The sequence below is a fragment of the Ceratotherium simum genome, chromosome X, assembly GCF_057802395.1.
Source record: "Ceratotherium simum simum isolate JZ-2026a chromosome X, ASM5780239v1, whole genome shotgun sequence".
NCBI classification, from domain to species: domain Eukaryota; kingdom Metazoa; phylum Chordata; class Mammalia; order Perissodactyla; family Rhinocerotidae; genus Ceratotherium; species Ceratotherium simum.
The window spans coordinates 76,235,316-76,256,538 of NC_141940.1; the positions used below are offsets into that span (position 1 = coordinate 76,235,316).

The 21,223-nt window shown below is 37.9% G+C and overlaps 1 protein-coding gene and 1 non-coding gene across 5 annotated transcripts in view; one reads left to right on the forward strand and one right to left on the reverse strand.

The window, feature by feature from the left end:
- Window positions 1-21,223, forward strand: part of OPHN1 (oligophrenin 1) — a 581,757-nt gene that overhangs the window by 389,903 nt on the left and 170,631 nt on the right. The window lies entirely within an intron of this gene.
- Window positions 17,506-17,612, reverse strand: LOC147911896 (U6 spliceosomal RNA). The gene has a single exon (XR_015550791.1). It is a non-coding gene; the product is annotated as a U6 spliceosomal RNA (small nuclear RNA).

The following is a 21,223-nucleotide window of genomic DNA, read 5'->3' on the forward strand; positions in this document are numbered from 1 at the left end:
AACCTTGCTGGGTAGAGTATTCTTGGCTGTAAGTTTTTTCCTTTTAGCACTTTTAATATATCGTGCCACTCTCTTCTAGCCTGTAAGATTTCTGCTGAGAAGTCATCTGATAGCCTTATGGGGTTTCCTTTGTATGTAACTTGACTTTCTCTTGTGGCTTTTAGGATTCCCTCTTTATCTTTAATTCTGGACATTTTGATTATGATGTGTCTTGGTGTGGGCCTCTTTGGGTTTATCTTGTTTGGGGCTCTCTGTGCTTCCTGTACCTGGATGTCTGTTTCCTTCCATAGGTTAGGGAATTTTTCATCTATTATATCTTGAAATAGATTCTCTGCCCCTTTGTCTCGCTCTTCTCCTTCCAGGACACCTATAACATGGATGTTAGTGCGCTTGATGTTGTCCCAGAGGTCCCTTAGACTGTCCTCACTCTTTTTAATTCTTTTCTCTTTTACCTGTTCAGCTTGGGTAATTTCTTCTAGTCTTTCGTCCAACTCGCAGATCCATTCTTCTGTATCCTCTCCTCTGGTTTTGTGTCCCTCTAGTGACTTTTTCATTTCCAGTATTGTATTCTTCATTTCTGATTGGTTCTTCTTTATATCTTCCATTTCTTTGTCGAAATTCTCACTGAGTTCATCTATTCTTCTCCCCAGATCAGTCAGCATCCTTAACACTCTTAGTTTGAACTCTCTGTCAGGTAGGTTGCTCATTTCTGTTTCACTTAGTTCGATTTCTGGGGTTTTGTCCTGTTCCCTTACTTGGAATGTATTCCTTTGCCTCATTTTGCCTCTTTCCCTGTGCTTGTGTCTACGTATTAGGTAGGTCAGCTACATCTCCTGCTCTTGGATAGGTGACCTTATGTAAGTGATGGCTTAGGATGCCTGCAGTGTGCTTCCCTGATTTCTCAATGTTCCAGGGGTGACCCTTATGTGGGCTATGTGTGTCCTTCTGTTGTGGCCTGTTTGCTCTCCCTGTAGGTGCCCAGGGAGGCTGAGTTATGCTCCTGGCCAGCTGTTGTTATGCTCAGCTGCTTGTAGTTGTTGTGGGCCCTTCAGTCTCTTTATCAGGTGTGGGGAGCCCCAGCACAGTTGGCTGCAAGTTCTAATACCACATTTGTGTTGCAGTATTTCTTTTAAGTGAGTAGGCCCCCAACGTGGCAGGTTGTTAGGCTCAGGGCCTTACAATTGCTATAAGCCTCCAGCCTTTAGGTCTCTTGTCAGCTCTCTGAGGATTTCAGCTTGGTGTGGCTGGCCTCAGGCACAGGAGCACCCAATTGTTTCAGGCTTTGGAACGTGGGGCCAACCCCCTATCAGGGCCTTTGAGAAGCACAAGTCTTCTGCAGCTGCCAAGCCCTGCCGCCCACACCGGGCCACAGCAATGGCCGCCGCCAATGTCCCAGTCCCTGGAGAGGTCTCACCCCTCACTGAGATGCACTCAGGGCCTATTAGGTGAGTCTCTTTTCACCACAACACTGTGCTTCTTTCTTTCTGGTGATTTTAGGTTGCTTTCTGAAATGAGTGAGTTTGTGCATGGGCCCTTTAAGAGCCAGTTTTAATTTCTTTGTGAACCAGCTTTTCTGGGGGTACTCCCCGATGTTTTACTAGCAGGCAAAGTCAGATATTATGCCATTCGTCTCGATTGTGCTGGGTCCACAAAATGCCCTCAGTGGGGGCACTCCCCAGCTCAGGGCCTCATGCCTCCAGGAAGGGCTGCATACCTGTGCGCTGCTCCAGGGCAGCCATGAAGCGCTGTGGCTTGTGAAGGCAGTGTTTTTCCTCTCCAGAAGGGAGTTTCTGCCTCTTCCACCTCAATTAGGATTGTCCATTGTTGCAGGAGTTCCTCTTATCCAGTTTTCAGTTCTGTCTCAGGGGTAATTTTTCCATGAGTAGTTGTAAATTGGCTGTGTCTGCGGGAGGAGGTGTATTCAGAGTCTGCCTATGCCGCCATCTTGACTTCCCTCCTCCCTCAGCTTTTATTTGCCTGGGAAAGCCTTTATTTCTCTTTCATATTTGAGGGATAACTTGTTGAATAGAGTATTCTTGGCTGGTAGTTTTTGTCTCTCAATATTTTGAATATATCCTTCTACTCTCTCCTAGTCTGTAGAATTTCTGCTGAGAATTCCACTGATAGGCTGATGAGGGTTCCTTTGTAATTAATTTTATTCTCTCTAGCTGCCCTTCATATTCTTTCTTTGTCATTGACTTTTGACAGTTTTAATATAGTGTGCCTTGGAGAAGGTCTTTTTGCATTAGATGATTAGGAGTTCTGTTAGTTTCATGTACTTGCATATCCAGTTCCTTCCTCAGGTTTGGGAAGTTCTCAGGTATTATTTCTTTAAAAAGATCTCTGCTCCTTTCTTCCTCTCGTCAATATACATTATCCTTATGTTGCTTTTCCTAAATGAGTTGGATATTTCTCATAGAATTTCTCCATTTTTAAAAAATCTTAGTTCTTTCTCCTTTTCTGCCTGAATCCTTTCTAGATTTCTATTTAGAGCTTGGTAATTCTCTCTTCTTTATGGTGTACTCTATTTCCAATGTTTTCTACTTTATTTTTCATCTCATTGTGTCTTCATCTCCAGAATGATTGTTTATTTTTAGAGTTTCAATCTCTTTGTTAAAGTATCCCTTCTGTTCATTAATTTTATTCCTGAGCTTATTGAACTGCCTTACTGAGGTTTCTTGTGACTCATTGAGTTTCTTCATGACAGCTATTTCGAATTCTCTGTCAGTTAGATCGTAATCTTCCATGGCTTCAAGTATGGTTTCTGGACAGTTCTCATTTTCTTTCTGTGCTACTGTATTATGTAGTTTTTAATGGTGCTTGATGAGTTGTTCCTCTTCCGGTGCATTCGTGGTAGTAAACACCTTCCTTTGTTTGAGTAAGGCTTTGGTTACTTTGATTCTGAACTGCTTCTGGTTGTATTTAAGAGCCTGTGCTTTCCACCCTTCACTGCCTCTGCCAGTGGCATCATCAGTGCCCTTATTGTGCTGCTTGTACCCCTCAGGTTGCTGGTACCTCTGAGGTTGCTGGTGTCTTGCTGCTTGTGATCTTGCTGCAGTTGTGCATGTTGCCACCAGGGTCACCAGGCTGCGACCACCTCTGTTGCTTCCTGGGTCTCCTGGGTCTTGTGTTCCCCCACTGGATCTCCACAGGCTTTGGTGCTGTTGCCATGTCCACCACCTGTGCTGCTGCACTCGGGTTATCTGGGATGCTGGCACCACCACTGCTGGGAGTGCTGGGTTCACAGGTGTCACCACTGTTGCCAGGGCTCAGGGGACTTGTATGTAACACTGCTGGTAGGGCCAGTGTTGGGGGTGGCAACCCTAGGGTCTGGGTCACAGGTACTGCTGTGGCTCCTGAAGCCCCAGGGCACAGGAACCACCTGCTGGGGGAGAAGTAGAGGCTAAGCTTGAGTACTTCTGTGTTTTCTCAAGCCTCAACTCACAGGCACCCTCTGCCACTGCTGAGTTAGGGTTAGTGGCTAAGTTGTGATTGCCACTGCTGCTCCTGAAGCCTCTGGTCTCTGGCGCCATTGTGCTTTTTGAAACCTCAGGTCATGGGCACTGTTGCCGCTGCTGGTGGTATCTGTGTCTTGGGTACAGCCCCTGCTGCTGGAAAGGCTGGTGTCAGAGTTGCCACCACCAGTGGAGAGTAAGGAGGCTGGGTCACCAGTACCGTGCTGCATTTCCTGAAGTGTCAGTTGTGGGCGCCAACCGTCACTGCTGGGGGAGGGGTAAGAGCTGAGTCGTGAGTGTGGTTGTGGCTCCTACAGTCTCTGGTCTCTGGCACCGGTGCGCTTTTTAAAACCTCAGGTCATGGGCGCCACTGCCACTGCCAGTGGTATCCACTACTATTATAATTTCTGACTGGTTTTTGTTTGTGTATATGAAGGCTATTGATTTCTGTACGTTAATTTTACATTTTGATGCCTTAGTCATTGCTTCAATTGTTTTTTATTAATTTTATCATTTGTTCTCTAAGTTTTCTGGGTGTACTTTCATATCATCTGCAAATAGAGAGTGTTCCTTCTTTTTTCCAATTCCTAAGCACTTCTTTTTCTTTATGCATGTGTGTATGTGTGTATATGTGTTTTATCATGTTAAGAATGCTAATCTGGGGGCCGGCCCTGTGGCGCAAGCAGTTAAGTGCATGCGCTCTGCTGCGGCGGCCTGGGGTTCGCCAGTTCAGATCCCCGGCGCACACTGACGTGCTGCTTGGCAAGCCACGCTCTGGCGGCGTCCCATATAAAGTGGAGGAGGATGGGCACGGATGTTAGCCTAGGGCCAGACTTCGTCAGCAAAAAAAGAGGAGGATTGGCAGATGTTAGCACAGGGCTGATCTTCCTCACAAAAAAAGAAAAAAAGAATGCTAATCTATCAATGCCTAATTTTAATTTTCTTAAAAGTCAGGAATGGGTGTTGAATTTTGTTGAAGGCTTTTTCAACGTCTTTGGACATAATCATGATTTTTTTTATATCTATGAAAATGGTATATTATATAAGTATATTTCTTAATATTGCACCACTGTTTCATTCTTGCATTTCTGGATTAAATCCAATTTAGCCAGGGTATATTATTTTCTTAATATGGTATTGGGTCCTGTTCACTAATATTTTATTTTGAATTTTTGCATCTTTATTCATAGATGATATTGTTCCATAATTTTGGGGTACTACATTTATCAGGTTTTGTTATCAGTATTACACTTGTTTATACAGTCATGCACCACAAAACAATGTTTGGGTCAATGACGGACTGCATATATGATGGTGGCCCCATAAGGTTCGTACCATATAGCCTAGGTGTGTAGTAGGCTATGCATTCTAGGTTTGTGTAAGTACACTCTACGTTTGCACAACAATGAAATTGCCTAACAATGTATTTCTCAGAACATAACCCCATCGTTAAGTGACACACGACTGTACAAAGAGTTGCAACCTTTCCCATTGTTTTCAATGTCCCAGAAAAATTTATGGATCATTGAGACTCTGTTCTTTGAATGTTTGGTAGAATTCCCTCTGTGTGTTAGGGTATGTATGTGTGTATGTGTGTGCGTGCTTACTCAGGCACGCATGTGATTTAGTTCAGTAATAACTTTCTCTATTTCTACTATAGAAAATTATTTAAGCTTTCTATATCTGATGGGATCAATCTTGGTAAAATTTCATGTAGGCTTTAAAATTTATTATCACTGAGGTCTGCGAATTAGTTTCTCATGATTTTTAAAATTTCTTCTGTTTCAATGGTTGTTCTTTTCATATATTTCTGCTTTCTTGTATATCTCTTCTTTTTTTGATAAAGTTAGCTTGTAGTTTGTCTATTTTGTTAATTTTTCCAAAAAAATAAAATTTCAATTTTTTAATGAGATCTCCTGTTTTTCTCTTCTCTGCTTTATTAATTTGTGCTCTTTTTGTTATTTCATTTGTTGGTCTTTCCCTTGGTTGGCTTTGTTGCTCTTTCTTTAGCTTTTTGAGCTGAGAATTTAATTTATTTTAATTCTTTTATTTTATTGATGAATGTGTTTATGTTAGTGTATTTTCCCCCTTATCATTTCATTAAATGTATCCCATAGGTTTTCATTTGTAGTATTTTTATTATCTTGGTTTGTATTTTTAGAATTTTTGTGATTTTAGTTTGTATTTCTTCCTTTACTCAAGAATTATTTAATAGAAAGTTTAAAATTTTTAGGTAGAATGGACTTTAAAATGATGTTTTAGTTTTATTGCATTGTGATTAGAGAATGTTTTAATATTTCAACTTTATGGAACTTATTGATGTTATCTTTGTGACCTAATATGTGATCACTTTTTACGAGTCTTAAATGTGCACTTGAGAAGATGTGTAGTCTCTATTATCGGGCTGTATAATTTCATATATATCTATAGGAATGACCTTATTGATTATGTTATTTAGGTCTTCTATATCCTTACTTGTTGTTTGTCCATTTGATCTGTTGTGTAATGAAAATGGTATGTTAAAGTCTCTTATTATTAGTGTTTCTATTGACATCTCCTTGTATCTCCTGTATTTTTGCTTTATAAAGTTGGTTGCTCTTATATTTGATGCACAGATATTCATTGCTGTTCTATTTTCATTTTGAGTATGGCTTTTTGCATTAAAAAGTGTCCTTTGTCTCATTTAATTAAAGCTTTTTGGCTTTAAATGTGCTTTCTCTGATATTGATTCCATTTGCCTGGTAGAACTTTGCTCATTCTTATATTTTCCTCTTTTGCTTTACTTCCCTTTGCCCACTCAATCTTCAGAGTATCTCTCCCCTACGTTTTGCGTTCTTCTTTCCTAGAAGCAATACTTTTCAAAGAGTGCCTTTTGAAAACTGCTTAACTGCTTTAACATCCTTCCCTATGTGCTCTGATCTCCCCTGACTGTTTTTCAGTATTTTTACACTTTGTGTAGACTTTGTCTTTCTGGTGCTGGTTTTTTATTAACTTAAGTCTCTAGCCCCCTTCTGTACGCGTAAATGAACTTTTCCCAGCATTGCCCTTGCTCCCTGTGAAGATTTGTGAAGGGGGAATATGAGTGATAGCACTCCGGGATTTTGTGTTTATTCTCCTACTTACAAGTAATTTGGAGTTTGAGTGTTCTTTGTGTTTTTGTTATGTGGATGGCATGGCTTTGTGTACTTTTATGTTTTTATGGTGTTTCTATGTTGCTTTATGGAGGATGTGTCGGGAGATTTAGATTTACATGGCCACTGTTACCGTGACATAAGCATATCCCATATAATTAAAAATGCTGTGCAAATATTTTAATGGCTACATAATATTACAATAGATAAAAGAGCCAAAATTTGTCAGATCATTTCCTCCTTGTTGAGCATTTAACTTGTTTCCTTTTTTGTGTGTGTGAGGAAGATCAGCCCTGAGCTAACATCTGCCAATCCTCCTCTTTTTGCTGAGGAAGACTGGCCCTGGGCTAACATCCATGCCCATCTTCCTCCACTTTATATGGGACCCTACCACAGCATGGCTTGACAAGCAGTGCGGCTGTGCGCGCCCGGGATCCGAACTGGCAAACCCCAGGCCGCCGCAGCAGAGCATGTGCACTTAACCGCTTGTACCACTGGGCCGGCTCACTTGTTTCCTTTTTTGTGATGGCGTATTTGTGGATGAGTTAATTCCGATCTATACTTTGGGTAGATTTGCCAAAGTAGAATTACTGCCACAAGGTTGTAAATATTATTAATAATCTTGATAATTTGAATCCAGGGAAAACCAATAGGCCACAGATGGATTTATTTTAAGCTGCTAACTAAGGTAGCCTCCACCCTTTTTTCAGGTAGCACTCCTCTCTCCTGCATATATAGCATGAACCAGGTCTGAAGTAGTTAGGAGGCACCAATGTGGTTATTTCTGTTGTTTACAAACAGCATCTCTTGCTGGTTGATGGAACCATGTGCCATTACTAGTTATTAAATATTTGACGATCTTCCACCACCATAGTTTATAACATTTGTTATTCTATGGATGGATTGTTTTTTATCACTGTACTTGGGGCACACACATCTTATATACAACAACAACAAAAGAACAAGTGACCTTTCTTTCAGCTGTCCTTTAGACTGACATCCCTGGGTTTTATAACTGAACAAGGAGGATGAGCAGGAGCCTAAAATACAGTGTCAAGACTGTAACTTCCTGAAACTGATCAATCTTTACATTAGTAATTACTACTTTCATGACTTGTGTCAGAGCCTGATGGGCTCATTTCTGCCTACACTTTCTGTGAGTCACTTCTTTATTCCTCTTACTTGATCAGTTTTGTCAACTGCAAGTAATCAAAGCTGACCTTACTATTCTTGCAACCAGAATTTTCACAGTAATATCATATTACTAACATTTCCTTGATTAATTGGGACACTCTGACATGACTCGTATGTTTTAGAGGAGCCACTTTAACTTTCTTGCTATTGTGTGTGTGTTTTTTTTAACCTCTAAATGTAAGGAAAAAAAACATTGTGCCCTCATTTGGAGTGGTAGTTAGAACTTTGACCAAGACATTTCCTTGATTATTTTTACTCCCAATCTCATTATCTATCACATTACATGACAGGAAATCAGCCTCACCCTAGAATCACCTTTGAGAAGTTGTTATTTAAAAAAACAAAAAACTCCCAGGCATAATACTGGACCCAATGAATCAATCTCTTGTCTTGAAATCCAGGGATTTGCATTTCACAAAGCTTCTCAAATGACTCTGATGCAGTTTGGCCCCTGACTATAGGCTCATTTTGATTATGCCTAGTTTTAGTGCATGCTGTACATTAAATCATAACCCCAGTACAGCCCTCACGTGGTCATCTCTGTGCCAGTTTATAGAATTTGTCACCCTTGCAATATATCCATGGCATGTTCCAGGGTGCATTCAAAGTTTCAAATGCTCAGAAAGTTATTCCCTAACCAAGAGCCTATAAAAATTCACTTGCATTTTCTGTGAATTGTTTAATGGTTATTTTTTTACATTTTAACTCTTTCGTTCATTTGAAGTTGTATATATTATTTGATTGTGAGATAGAGATCTAACTTTTTTCTCAAATATGTAATTTTCTAAATTCCATTTATTGAACACTTCTTTTTTTCACTAATTTATAATGCTGATTTTATTGTATATTAAGTTTTTATATTTACATCATATTTTTTTCCTTAACTTTTCATTTTTTCCACTGGTCTGACTATTCTTCTACTAGTATGATCTTGTTACTGTTGTAGCATCATTAATCATTTTCCTATCAAGTAGCACAAATTCTCCCCAATTATTCTTCTTTTAAAAAATTGTTTCAGTCATTTTTGCTAGTTCATTATCCCATGTAAATTTTAGAATTATTATCATCTTCCAGAAAACATAAGCTTATTGGCATTTTGATTTGAATTGTGTTAATTGTATAACTTAATTGAAATCAAGTTGACAACTTTTCAGTATTTAGTGTTTCCAGAATCACAGTATTTTTTTCATTTATGCAAGTTTTCTATGTTTTATACTTTTCTTTAGATAAGTCCTAAATACTTATGTATATTTCTTCCTAGGTTTGATTATATGACTAACACGTGTGTGCACATACACACACGGAGTGCTATTGTTTTTTTTGTTTGTTTTTTTTTTTTTGTGAGGAAGATCAGCCCTGAGCTAACATCCATGCCAATCCTCCTCTTTTTGCTGAGGAAGACCAGCCCTGAGCTAACATCTATTGCCAGTCCTCCTCCTTTTTTTCCCTTTTTCTCCCCAAAGCCCCAGTAGATAGTTGTATGTCGTAGTTGCACATCCTGCTAGTTGCTATATGTGGGATGCTGCCTCAGCATGGCCGAACAAGCAGTGTGTCGGTGCGCGCCTGGGATGCAAACCTAGGCCGCCAGTAGCGGAGCACACGCACTTAACCACTAAGCCACGGTGCCAGCCCCATCATTGTTTTTTTCCTATTAAATTTTTGAACTGGTTACTGGTAGTATAGAGGATGCTTATGATTTTTGTATCTTTATTTTCTCACCATGGATTTTAATAAACTTTCTTGTGAATTTTAGAAATTTTTCAATTGTTTATCTTGGGTGTTGCAGGTAGACAGTTACGTCATAGATTAATATTGATTACTCTATCTCCTTTCCCATAGTTTTGACTTTTCTGTTTCTATTTCTTAGTTAATTACATTAGATAGCCCAGTGGTTTACCACCCTTGCCATTCATTAAAATCACCTGCAGAGTTTAAAAAAACAACTAAGATTCACCTCCAGAGATTCTGATTTAATTCATATCCAGGGTGGAACCTGGGCACTGTCATTTTGAAAAGCTTCTCAGATGTTTCTAGAAGCTAGCTTTGAGAACCATTGTTCTAGACACTCTGGCCCAATGATAAGTAATAGTTGTGAAAGCAGGATTCCTTTCTGGCCTCTGATCTTATGCTTCTGGTTTTTCACCAATAATTGTGATATCAACTGATCATTTGAGACATGGTGGTGTGCTGAAGGCAGCACATACTGGCTCGTAAGACCTGATTGTGCATATCTTTTCCCAACTTCAAGTTCATTGACATAATGTTGATAGCTTGAAATCGGCCCCATACCACAGAAATTGGGAAATGCTACAAATCAAGGCTTCCCTCCTCCCCTAGAAAATCTGATCATTAATCATTTACCAGCACACCACTGTATGTGTTTATTGGATTAAAGAAGTATCCTATTCCTAGGCTAAGAATAATTTTTATCTTCATTACTATTTGAATTTCATCACAGCTACCTTTAGTCATATTGACACCTTATAATCAGTAAAGTTTTAAAACTTTCTATTTCTCACAGTAAATTTTTTTTCAGAGGGGTGCCTGTATATTGATTCTTCAGAGTGTCTCCCTTCTTTTGAACTACATAGCTTTTCAGTTTGTTCTTTCTGTTACATTATAGATGAGAAGGAGTCAAATTTGAGTTTGTAAGATGTCAGTGTGAATTCTTGCCCAAAACTCTCAGGTCCAAATGAATAAAAAAGGAAAACATTATTCCAACAATCACTGCTGTGGGGAACTACAGATTCAGAGGGTAATGTGTTTGGGTGGAAAAGAACAGTTCAGTTACCAACTTAGTGGAATAGATGGACTGCATGTTCTTCAGATAATGCTCTATAAAAACTATCTTGTCACACAGATGTGTATAAGAATTAGGCAGTATAAAGCTGAAATTGGCATTTTCTGAGAGGTAATTGGAATGCAGAAATAATAATCTTATCAGTTACATGTAGGCCTGTATGCTTTACAATTAAGTGAGCTGAAATTGGGGTAGACAGCCTCTTAAGAAAATTAAGGAGCCTAAATATGACATATGGCTAAATTGATGGCCACTCTATTTTCACTGAGGATTGAATAGGCCTTGGGCAAGGCCAAGATTTTACACAAATAAGCCTGCAGTATTCTTCAGAATATACCAATTACCAGTTTATATATGAGGATTCCTTTTTCATTCCAGCAATTGAAATCTTGATTCCTGTAGCCAGGATTCCTTTGCCTTTCCCTATTGCAAAAGGATGGAGCCTACCTACTATGTGCCAGATACTCTTCTGGAAGAAAAAGATTATATCAAGTGCACTGGCAAAGCACAGGCTGAAGGGGCTGCTCCTCTGGAGGGCACAAGCAGTAAACCTTGGTGGCATCATCACTGTGCCTTTTCTACCAGCAAGCAGAGTCTAAGAGCTATGGGGATGTGGCTACCTCCGCATATATTTAGATGGGTGGAGACAAAGAGCCATTGAGAGGGCAGGGTCATCACAGAGAGCTCCCACTAGGGCAGTGCCCAGTTGAGCTAGGGGACAGGGCTGCCTCCATAACCCCAAACTAGTAGAACCACCTGTATGCAGTTCCAGCCCGGGAGAGCCACAGGCACTGAACTCTAACCCGGGAGAGCTGCAGAGTGGGCTGTACCTAAAAAAGCCATGGGAGTGGGACCAAGCAAAGCCTTGGGAACAGCACCACCACCCCAATACGTCCAGAAGGCAGGATACCCACTCCAGCAGGCCTTAAAAGGTTTGGACTTGCTTAGGACCTGTTATCCCTTTCTTCTTTCCTATTTCTCCCTTTTGGAATGGAAGTGTTTGTCCTGTGCCTGTCCCACCACTGTATTTTGGAAGCACCTAACTTGTTTTATTTCACAGGTTCACAGCTGGAGAGCAGTTTGCCTCAGGATGAATTATCTCAGCCGTATCTGATTTAGATGATATTTAGATGAGACATTCAATTTAGACTTCTGAGTTGATGTTGGAAAGAGTTAACTTTTGGGGTTGTAGGGATGGAATGAATGTATTTTACATGTGAAAAGGACATGAATTTCCCCAGACCAGAGGTGAAATGCTATGATCTGAATGTGTCTCCCTAAAATTCATATGTTGAATCTTAGCCCCCAAAGGTGATTGTATTAAGAGGCGGGGCCTTAAGGAGGTGATTAGGTCATGAGGGCTCCGCCCTTACGGGATTAGTGCTCTTATGAAGAGACCTAGAGAGATCCCTTGCCCCTTCTACCATGTGAGGACACAAAGAGAAGTGAGAAGTCTGCAGGCTGCAACACAAAGGAAGGCCTTCACCAGAACCCGACCATGCTGGCACCCTGATCTTGGACTTCTAGCATCTAGAACTGTGAAAAATAAATTTCTGTTTATAAGCTACCCAATCTCTGGTATTTTGTTATAGTAGCCTGAACCAAGGCACTCACTCACTGTCTTGATTACTGTAGCTTTATAGTAAGTCTTGAAATTGGATAATGTCAGTCCTGAGACTTTATTCTTCTCCCCCAATATTGTATTTCCTATTTTGTGTCTGTTGCCTTTCCATGTTAACTTCCAGGTCAGTTTTTGATATCCATAAAATAACTGGCTGGAATTTTGATTGGGATTGCATTAATACATAGCTCAAGTTGGGAAGAACTGACATATTGAGTCTTCCTATCCATGTATATGGAATATCTCTCCATTTATTTAGATCTATGATTGATTTTACCAAGATTTTTTAGTTTTCCTCATATACATCTTATATATATTTTGCTAGATCTATACCTAAGTATTTAAATTTTTTGTGCTAATGTAAGTGGTATGTTTTTAATTTCATATTCCAATTGTTCATTGCTGGTATATAAGAAAGCAATTGACTTTTGTTTATTAACCTTGTATCCTGCAGCCTTGCTAAAATTAAAATTGCTCATTAGTTCCAGGATTTTTGTTGTAGTTGTTGATTCTTTGGGATGTTCTACATAGACATTATATCTGCGAACAAAGGCAGTTTTAACTTTTCCTTCCCAATCTGTATACTTTTTACTTCCTTTTCTTTTCTTATTTCATCAACTGGGATTTCCAGTCATGTTGAATAGGAGTGGTGAGAAAGGACATCTTTGCTTTGCTCCTGATCTTAGGGTCAAAACATTCTATCTTCACTATGAAGTATAATGTTAACTGTATGTTTTTTATAGATGCTCTTTACCAAGTTGAGGAAGTTTCACTCTGTCCTTGGTTTAATGAGAGTTTTTATTGTGAATGGGTATTAGATTTGTCAAATGCTTTTTCTCCATGTATTGATGTGATCATATGCTTTTTCTTCTATAGCCTATTGATTTGATGGGTTACATTAATTGATTTTCGAAAATTGAATCAGCCTCACATACCTGCAATAAATCCCACTTGTGTGGGGCTTATACAATGTTGTGTTCTATTTGCTAATATTTTGTTCATGATTTTTGTATTTATATTCATGAGAGATATTTCATCTGTACTTTTCCTGTATCGTATGTCTTTGTGTGGTTTTGGTATTAGAGTAATGCTGGCCTCACAGAATAAGTTAGGAAATATTCCCTTTGCTTCTATTTTCTAGAAGACATTGTAGAGAATTGGTATAATTTCTTCCTTAAATGTTTGGTAGGATTTACCGGTGAATCCATCTGGGCCTGTTTGGGCAGGTTATTAATTATTGATTCAATTCTTGAATAGATACCGACCTATTCAGATTGTCTATTTCTTTTTGTATGAACTTTGGTAGATTGTGTCTTTGGAAGAATTGGTCCATTTCATCAACATTATCAAATTTATAGACATAGAGCTGTTCATAATATTCCTTTATTTTCTTTTTTTTTTAATTTTTTGTTTATTGCAGTAACATTGATTTATAACATTGTAAAAATTTCAGGTGTACATCATTGTACTTCTATTTCTGCATGGACTACATCATGTTCACCACCAAAATACTAATTACAACCCATCACCACACACATGTACCGAATTATCCCTTTCACCCTCCTCCCTCCCCACTTCCCCTCTGGTAACCACCAATCCAATCTCTGTCCCTATGTGTTTGTTTATTGTTGTTATTATCTACTACTTAATGAAGGAAATCATACGGTATTTGACCTTCTCCCTCTGACTTATTTCACTTTGCATTATACCCTCAATGTCCATCCATGTTGTCACAAATGGCTGGATTTCATCTTTTCTTATGGCTGAGTAGTATTCCATTGTGTATATATACCAAAGCTTCTTTATCCATTCGTCCCTTGATGGGCACTTAGGTTGCTTCCAAGTCTTGGCTATCGTGAATAAGGCTGCAATGAACACAGGGGTGCATGTACCTTTGGAAATTGGTGTTTTCAAGTTCTTTGGATAAATACCCAACAGTGGAATATCTGGATCATATGGTAGTTCTATCGTTGATTTTTTGAGGAATCTCCATACTGTTTTCCATAGTGGCTGCACCAGTTTGCACTCCCACCAGCAGTGTATGAGAGTTCCCTTCTCTCCACAACCTCTCCAACACATGTTGTTTCCTGTCTTGTTAATTATAGCCATTCTGACGGGCGTGAGGTGATATCTCATTGTAGTTTTGATTTGCATTTCCCTGATAGTTAGTGATTTTGAACATCTTTTCATGTGTCTGTTGGCCATCTGTATATCTTCTTTGGAGAAATGTCTGTTCAGGTCTTTTGCCCATTTTTAATTGGGTTGGTAGTTTTTGTTGTTGAGATGCATGAGTTCTTTATATATTTTGGAGATTAAGCCCTTATCAGATGTATGGTTTGCAAATATCTTCTCCCAATTGTCAGGTTGTCTTTTCGTTTTGTTGATGGTTTCCTTTGCTGTGCAGAAGCTTTTTAGTTTGATGTAGTCCCATTTGTTTATTTTTTCTATTGTTTCTCTTGCCCGGTCAGATGTGGTGTTTGAAAAGATGTTGCTAAGACCGATGTCGAAGAGCGTACTGCCTATGTTTTCTTCTAGAACTTTCACAGTTTCAGGTCTTACATTCAAGTCTTTAATCCATTTGGAGTTAATTTTTGTGTATGGTGTAAGTTAAGGGTCTACTTTCATTTTTTTGCATATGGCTATCCAGTTTTCCCAACACCATTTGTTGAAGAGACTTTCTTTTCCCCATTGTATGTTCTTGGCTCCTTTGTCAAAGATTAGCTGTCCATAGATGTGTGGGTTTATTTCTGGGCTTTCGATTCTATTCCATTGATCTGTGTGTCTGTTTTTGTGCCAGTACCATGCTGTTTTGGTTACTATAGCTTTGTAGTATATTTTGAAATCAGGGAGTGTGATACCTCCAGCTTTGTTCTTTTTTCTCAGGATTCCTTTAGCTATTCGGGGTCTTTTGTTGTTCCATATAAATTTTAGGATTCTTTGTTCTATTTCTGTGAAAAATGTTGTTGGAACTTTGAGAGGGATTGCATTGAATCTATAGATGGCTTTAGGAAGTATGGACATCTTAACTAAGTTAATTCTTCCAATCCAAGAGCACGGAATATCTTTCCATTTCTTTGTGTCTTCTTCAATTTCTTTCAGAAATGTTTTATAGTTTTCGGTGTACAGATCTTTCACCTCTTTGGTTAAGTTTATTCCTAGGTATTTTATTCTTTTTGTTGCAATTGTAAATGGGATGGTATTCTTAATTTCTCTTTCTGCTACTTCGTTGTTAGTGTACAGAAATGCAACTGATTTTTGTATGTTGATTTTGTATCCTGCAACTTTACCATATTCGTTTATTACTTCTAAAAGTTTTCTGGTGGATTCTTTAGGGTTTTCTATATATAAAATCATGTCATCTGCAAATAGTGACAGTTTCACTTCTTCCTTTCAAATTTGGATCCCTTTTATTTCTTTCTCTTGCCTGATTGCTCTGGCTAGGACTTCCAATACTATGTTAAATAGGAGTGGTGACAGTGGGCATCCTTGTCTGGTTCCTGTTCTTAGAGGGATAGCTTTCAGTTTTTCACCATTGAGGATGATATTAGCTGTGGGTTTCTCATATATGGTCTTTATTATGTTGAGGTACTTTCCTTCTATACCCATTTTATTCAGAGTTTTTATCATAAATGGATGCTGGATCTTGTCAAATGCTTTCTCTGCATCTATTGAGATTATCATGTGATTTTTGTTCTTCATTTTATTAATGTGGTGTATTACGTTGATTGATTTGCGAATGTTAAACCATCCCTGCATACCTGGAATAAATCCCACTTGATCATGGTGTATAATCTTTTTAACGTATTGTTGTATGCGATTTGCTAGTATTTTGTTGAGGATTTTCGCATCGATGTTCATCAGTGATATCGGCCTGTAATTTTCTTTTTTTGTGTTGTCCTTGTCTGGTTTTGGTACCAGGGTAATGTCAACTTCGTAGAATGAGTTAGGGAGCTTCCCCCACTCCTCAATTTGTTGGAAGAGTTTGAGAAGGATAGGTATTAAGTCTTCTTTGAATGTTTGGTAGAATTCACCAGGGAAGCCGTCTGGTCCTGGACTTTTATTTTTGGGGAGGTTTTTGATTACTGTTTCGATCTCCTTACTGGTGATTGGTCTATTCAAATTCTCTACTTCTTCTTGATCCAGTTTTGGAAAGTTGTATGATTCTAAGAATTTATCCATTTCTTCCAGATTGTCGAATTGGTTGGCATATAGTTTTTCATAGTATTCTCTTATAATCTTTTGTATTTCTGAGGTGTCTGTTGTAACCTCTCCTCTTTCATTTCTGATTTTACTTATTTGTGTCTTCTCTCTTTTTTCTTGGTGAGTCTAGCTAAAGGTTTGTCTATTTTGTTGATCTTTTCAAAGAACCAGCTCTTGGTTTTATTAATTTTTTCTTTTGTTTTTTTGTGCTCTTTTTCATTTATTTCTTCTCTGATTTTTATTATTTCCCTTCTTCTACTGATTTTGGGCTTTGTTTGTTCTTCTTTTTCCAGTTCCTTTAGGTGCATTGTTAGATTGTTTATTTGAGATTTTTCTTGTTTGTTGAGATAGGCCTGTATTGCTATAAACTTCCCTCTTAGAACCGCTTTTGCTGTATCCCATAAATTCTGGCATGTCGTATTTTCATTTTCATTTGTCTCCAGGTATTTTTTGATTTCTTCTTTGATTTCTTCTTTAACCCAATCGTTGTTCAGTAGCATTTTGTTTAATCTCCATGTATTTGTGGCTTTTCTGATTTTCTTCCTATAGTTGATTACTAGTTTCATACCTTTGTGGTCAGAAAAGATGCTTGGTATTATTTCAATCTTCTTAAATTTATGGAGACTTGTTTTGTGGCCTAATATGTGATCAATCCTGGAGAATGTTCCATGTGCATTTGAAAAGAACGTGTATTCTTTGGTTTTTGGATGGAATGCTCTGTATATATCTACTAGGTCCATCTGTTCTAGTGTGTCGTTTAAGGCCAATGTTTCCTTATTGATCTTCTGTTTGGATGATCTATCCGTTGGTGTAAGTGGAGTGTTAAAGTCCCCTACTATTATTGTGTTACTGTCTATTTCTGTTTTTATGTCTGTTAATAATTGCTTTATATATTTAGGTGCACCTACATTGGGTGCGTAGATATTTACAAGTGTTATATCCTCTTGTTGGATTGTTCCCTTGATCATTATGTAATGCCCTTGTCTCGTTTTACAGTTTTTGTTTTAAAGTCTATTTTGTCTGATATGAGTACTGCTACCCCAGCTTTCTTTTCATTGCCATTTGCGTGGAGTATCTTTTTCCATCCCTTCACTTTCAGTTTGTAAAAATATGGAACGCTTCACGAATTTGCTTGTCATCCTTGCGCAGGGGCCATGCTAATCTTCTCTGTATCGTTCCAATTTTAGTATATGTGCTGCCGAAGCGAGCACCCTTTATTTTCTTTTCAGTGTCCATGGAATCAGTAGTGATTTGTCCCTTTTTCATTTCTGCTATTAGTAATTTGTGTCTTTTCTTTTTCCTTCTCAATTAACTTTGCCAGAGGTTCACCAATTTTCTTGATCTGTTCAAAAAAAACATCTTTTGGTTTTGTTGATTTTTCTCTGTTGATTTCCTGTTTTCAATGTCATGGATTTCTGCTCTAATTTTTATTATTTCTTTACTTCTGCTTCCTTTGGGTTTAATTTGTTCCTCTTTTAGTAGTTTCATAAGGTAGAAGTTAGATTATTGATTTTAGCTCTTCCTTCTTTTCCAATATATGCATTCAATGCTATATATTTTCTTCTAACCATTGCTTTTGCTATACCCCACAAATTTGTATAAGTTATATTTTTATTTTCCTTTGGTTTGAAATATTTTTAAATTTCTCTTAAGATTTCTTTTTTGAATCACATGTTATTCAGAAGTGTGTTATTTAATCTCCAAATATTTTGGGATTTTTCAGATATCTTACTGTTATTGCTTTCTAGTTTAATTTCATTGTGGTCTGAGAGCAGATTTTGCATGATTTCTATTCTTCTAAATTTATTAAGTTATGCCCTATGGCCCAAAATGTGTTCTATTTTAGTGAATGTTCTGTATGAGCTTGAGAAGAATGTGTATCCTGCTGTTGTCGGATGAAGTAGTCTATAAATGTCAATTAGATCCAGTTGATTAATGGTCCTGTTCAGTTCAATTATATCCTTACTGATTTTTGCCCGTTGCCTCTGTCAATTACTGATAGAAGGATGTTGAGGTCTCCAGCAAGAATAGTGGATTCATCTCCTTGCAGTTCTGTCAATTTTTGCCTCACCTATTTTTGATGCTTTTTTGTTGGATGCATATCTGTGAAACACTGTGGTATCTTCTTGAAGAATTAATCCTTCTGTGTAATGGAACTCATTATCTCTGATAATTTTCCTTGATCTGAAGTCTGCTTTGTTTGAAATGAATAGAGCTACTCCAGCTTTTTTAAAATTCATTTTAGCATAGTATATCTTTCCCTATTCCTTTATTTTTAATCTGTATCTGTCTTTATGTTTAAAGTGGATTTCTTGTAGACAATATATAATTGAGTCTCATTTTTCAATACACTCTAACAGTCTATGTCTTTTAATTGGTATATTTATACCATTGATATTTAATGTGGTTATTAATATAGTTGGATTAATATCTACCATATTTGTTAACTGTTCTGTATTCATTTCCTTGTTCTTTGTTTCTCTTTTTGTCTTCTACTATTTTTCTGCCTTCTCTGAGTTTAACTGAGTGTATTGTATGATTCCATTTTTTTCTCTTCTGTTAGCATATCAATTATACTTTTTTTAAAACATTTTTTAGTGGTTACCTTTGCATTTGCAACATACATTTACAACTTATACAAGTCCCCTTTCAAATAACACTATACCACTACACAGGTAGTGCGAGTACCTTATAACAGAGTACCTTATAACATTGTTGTCATGTCATTCATTTCAATTATCCATAAGCTATATCACTGAATACATTGTTGCTGTTATTCTGAACTTTTACCTATTGGATCAATTAAGAATAAGTCCTTTAATACTCTTCCTTTCTTTATGTAGATCTGAGTTATTGACCTATAACTTTCTCTATGAAGAACTTCTTTTAACGTCTCTTGCAAGGCAAGTCTACTAGTGACAATTTTCCTTGATGTTTCTTTATCTGAGAAAGTCTTTATTTCTCCCTCACTTTTGAAAGATAATTTTGACTGGTATACTTTTATTTTAACACTTAAAATATTTCACTTCACTCTCTTCTTGTTTGCATGGTTTCTGAAGAGAAGTGTGATGTAATTCTTATCCTTGCTCCTCCTATGGTAAGGTGTTTTTTTCTTCTGGCCTCTATCAAGATTTTTCTCTTTGTCTTTTATTATGTTTAGTTTGAATATGATATGCCTTGGTGTAGATCTTTTTGATATGTATCCTGCTTTGTGTTTTCTGAGCTTCTTGGATCTGTGGATTGGTGTTTGTCATTAGTTTTGGGAAATTCTCAGTCATTGCTTCAGACATTTCTGCTGTTCCTTTTTCTCTTTCTTTTCCTTCTGGTATTTCCATTACATGTATGTTACACCTTTTGTTATTGGTCCCACAGTTCTTGAATATTCTGTTCTGTCTTTTTCATTCTTCTTCTTTTTGCATTTCACTTTTGGATGTTTCTGTTGACATTTCTTCAAGCTCACTGATTATTTTCTCAGCTATAACCAGTCCATTGATGAAGCCATCAAAGGAATTCTTCATTTCTGTGATGGTGTTTTTGATTTCTAGAATTTCCTTTTGGTTCTTTCTTAAGGCTTCTCTTTGCTTACATTATCCATCTTCTCTTTTATGTTGTCCACTTTATCCATTACAATCCTTAGTGTATTAATCATAGTTGTTTTAAATTCCCAGTCTGATTATTCCAAGATCTCTGCCATATCTGAGTCTGGTTCTGATGCTTACTATGTCTCTTCAAACTGTGTTTCTTGTACTTTAGTATGTCTTGTAAATTTTTGTTGCAAGCCAGACATGATGTAATGAGTAAAAGGAACTGCAGTAAATAGGCCTTTAGTGTGAGATTTTCTTTATCTGGCTGGGGGTTAGCCTGTGTTTATTGTTTGCTGTGACTGTTAAGTGACAGAGGCTAAACTTACCTCTGGTGTCCCTGTTTTTATTTCTCCTGTTGTCTTTGGTTTTCCCTAGAGACTTCTTAAGTATTGTCTGAGAAGCATGGTTCTTTTAGTCATATCCCACTGTTGTTATCCAGGAGGCCTTGATGTGGTGGTAAGGTGTGAGGGAAGAGATAGCATTCTACAGTCCTATAATTATGTCTCAGTCTTTTAGTGAGCCTGTACCCCTGGCCTGTGACCTTAACAAGTGCTTCTCAGTTTTATTTTGGTTTCCCCCTTAGAAGAGACAGAAAGTCAAGCCAGGTCTGAAGTTGGGTATTTCCTTTTCCTAGATCAGTTAAGCTCGGGTAAAACCCCAGTACATTAGGGTCTGGTAAAATAGTTTCTCTTGAGGGCAGGCCTTGTTAAGAAGAATGAAATGTTCCGTGCATATTTTTTAAAAGGCTACATTTCTGCTCTCCCTCTCTAAAGGATGGAAACCTGAGGGAATTTTTCTCAGATCTTCTTTGTGAGAACCTGATAAAGTGCTTGGAAGTAGAACTCACAAAAGTGTGAGGGTCCCCCTAGGCCTGGGCCCTCTTAGAATTTTTAACTCTCAAACTTGTCCACACTGAGCCTCTAGCAATTGTCAATTACAGATTAGGTTTTCCTAACCTTATACTGGTTCCCAAGGAGTTTTCTGCTCCTGGGCTTCTGCTCTAGTTAGTTTTGATTCTCTGTATCTTCCTGTCTATCTCTTCCATTTTGGGGACCGTAGTTTGCCCTATGACCTCAGTTTTTTGAAGGATTTAAGAGGAGTAGATTTTCAGTTTGTTCCACTTTTTTCTTGTTGTGCGGATGGAAGAGATGACTTTCAACCTCCTTATGTGCTTGACTGGAATGCAAGGGAATTTTTGAGACATTGAAGACATGTTTGTTATAAAGTTTTCATCTCTT